The sequence below is a fragment of the Microtus ochrogaster genome, chromosome 7 (genome assembly GCF_000317375.1).
Source record: "Microtus ochrogaster isolate Prairie Vole_2 chromosome 7, MicOch1.0, whole genome shotgun sequence".
Lineage (NCBI taxonomy): Eukaryota > Metazoa > Chordata > Mammalia > Rodentia > Cricetidae > Microtus > Microtus ochrogaster.
Window position 1 is genome coordinate 2,136,769 of NC_022014.1, and position 3,057 is coordinate 2,139,825.

At 46.8% G+C, this 3,057-nt stretch overlaps 1 pseudogene; it reads left to right on the top strand.

The window, feature by feature from the left end:
- The window catches only part of LOC102000600, a 4,909-nt pseudogene extending 2,046 nt beyond the window's left edge, over window positions 1–2,863 (top strand).
- The last annotated feature ends 194 nt before the right edge of the window (window positions 2,864–3,057 follow it).

Below are 3,057 nucleotides of genomic sequence, written 5' to 3' on the forward strand. Positions count from 1 at the left end.
AACTATCTCTGTAGACCAGGCTGGTCTCGAACTCACAGAGATCCACCTGCCTCTGCCTCCCGAGTGCTGGGATTAAGGGCGTGCGCCACCACCGCCCGGCAAAAGGCATTGATATCAAATTCAAGTCTGCCTTTGCAGGTTAGCATTTGCAATACACCTTTATTAGAAGATATGCCACCAGGTGGTGGTGGCCCAAACCTTTAATCCCAGCACTCAGAAGGCAGAGGCAGGTGAGTCTCTAAATTCAAGCCTAGCCTAGTATGCTAGAGTGAGTTACAGGACAGGTTCCAAAGCTACACAGAAAAACCCTGAAGGCACTAAATCTCACCAGGGCTGGTTTGTGAGCCGCCATATGGTTACTAGGAATTGCACTCAGGTCCTCTGGAAGAGTGCCCTTAACAGCTGAACCATCTCTTCAGCTCCCCAGTTGCACTTTAAAAGAAATATTTAATAAACAGAAAGGGACAACAAAGACACCCCCCCCCCAGAGATAGATTACATAATGCTTTTTTTTCTTCGTTGAGACAGGGTTGCTCTGTGAAACAGTCATCAGATGATCCAGCCTCACAGACTACTCCAGCCCGGGCTTAAGATAAACTCACTTTCTCATCACACATGGTCTGGACTCTGTGAGGTGGCCTCACCTTGGGGAGCCATACAGAGCAGAATTGTGAGGCTGGATTCCTGACAAGAAGTTCCGGCTCCTGGAGCTGATTTTGGCTTTTCCAAATGAGCTTATTTTTATTACCAAATTATCAGGGCCCTTGAGAGTATCTTGTCCGGGTTTTGTGTTGTGTTAGGAACATAAAATACTCTGGTCCTCCCATACTCCCCTGTCCTTGGTCTTTGTCCTGGCTCCCCTCTGGGCCTACTTCTTCTACCTGTTCCTTTTTGTCTTGGAGTAGGCTTACAGGCAGGACTTGGGCAGCACTTGCTGTGTGCGTGTCCAATTCCACTACACTTCTCCCCTACCAGTGACTTGTCTCACCACACCCTGAACTGAGCAGGGCTCAACTTCTTTGGCCCAGTGCCATGTGTTTGTAGTTACTATCTTTAACCCAAGGAGAGTCCATTGTCATTGAGGTTTTTCCCCAAGTCCTTGCTGTTGCCCTTCCCCATGCCTTGCTGTGCCTCCTGTGGTTACTGTAACAAATTAGCCGGGCTTTAGTAGAGTGGCCCCTGTGGGCGTTCCCTGGAACTGGAGAGGAAATGCTTCAGCTCCAGGAACGAGCTGGTAGAAAACAACCGGGTGATGCTGATGCTGGGGCATCTTATGTATAAGATAAAGTCTACAGGTCCCATCACTGTGGCAGAGTACCTGAAGGGGGTTTCGACCAACCCAGCCAAGGGATATCGTGTGCATCATGATATGCTAGGAGAAAAGGGAGACTTCATAACTTCACCCGAAATGAGTCCAGTCTTTGGGGAGCTACTAGGGATATGGTTCCTTAGTGAATGGATGACCTCTGGAAAAAGTACAGCATTCCAGCTGGTGGAACCGGGTCCAGGTCGGGGTACCCCACTGGAGATATTTTGAGGGTAGTCATTCATCTTGGGTCTGTGCTAAAAAAAAAAAAAAAAAACAAAAAAACGAAACTGTGACATTTCAATCCACCTAGTAGAGGTGAGCCAAAAATTAAATGAGATCCAAGCATTGACACTGACTGGGAAGAAGCTCCCTTTGGACAGAGATGTTGAATCCCTGGTGTGCATGGAAGGTGTCAGCAAGTCTGGGATTCCAGTCTCCTGGTACCGAGATCTGAAGGATCTTCCCAAAGGATACGGCTTTTCTCTCGCACAGGAGTTTTTTGATGTTGTTCCCGTGCATAAATCTCCAGAAAACACCGCAAGGATGGAGGGAAGTGCTTGTTGATATCGGCCCACCCATCTCTGATAAACTGAGGTTTGGTGTGGGACATCTTCTGTGTATGTGTTGCTTTTGTTGGTTAATGCATAAAGAAGCTGCTTTAAGTCAATGGCTTAACAGAATATAGCCAGGCTGGAAGAGATATATATGCAGAGAGAGAGAGTAGGCAGAGTCAAGGAGAAGTCATGTAGTCCTGCCAGAGACAGACACGCTGGAACCTTGCCGGTAAGCCACAGCTACGTGGTGATACACAGATTAATAGAAATGGGTTAGCCAAAGATATAAGAGCTTAAGTGATTGGCCAAGCAGTGATTTAAATAATATAGTTTCTGTGTGATTATTTTGGGAGTTTGGGTGGCCGGGAAATGAACAAATGGCCTCATACCACAGAGGTTCGGCTTGGCTCCTTGTGCAACCCCAGCAGAAGCCTTCGTAGAACATGAGGAAAAAAGGACCATGTAAAAGTCTATCGCGACGCTGGGATTATTAGACAGGAACCTTCTCAAGGCATTGCACTAACTGGAGGCGCTGGCCTGAGTGCTGACTACGATCATGATGGAATGAAGACGGACACCTTCAGAGGCTCCTGTGGACACCAGCTTCACGGTGTCTTAATTGCTCCCGGAACAGCAGACCTGACGGCTGATGAGGACGTCAGTTAGCTGTGCAGAATGGCACAGAGGGAGAAGTAGCCTCTCTGGGTCTAGTAGAGCAACGAACATTTTTACAAAACATGGACATTGATGTCCGGCTGAAGGTTCTTTTAGATAAAGCAGATGAGGCACCCGTGAAGCAGCAGTTACTCCAGGGATAGGATATGTTAATGACCCCTCAGAAGGTGGGAGAAAGATCCAACGTCTTTGCCTTGCTACCTCATCTGAGACTTCATGGTGCAAGTCACAGGAGGAATGCCTGTCATCCAAACCCCGCCCCCCACATCAACTGTAGCTGGGTTTGATGAACTTGTTTGGCAGCAATAGTCCAGTTTGGACTTTTAATTCCTCAGTGTGCTTTAAAAATCAAAATAAAAGAAACTCATTTTGTATATTGAAGATAATGTAATGTTCAAACTATCTTTGCAGTCAGTAAAGTAGCTTTTTTTTTTTTTTTTTTTTTTTGCTTTTTCGAGACAGGGTTTCAGGGTTTCTCTGTGGTTTTGGAGCCTGTCCTGGAACTAGCTCTTGTAGACC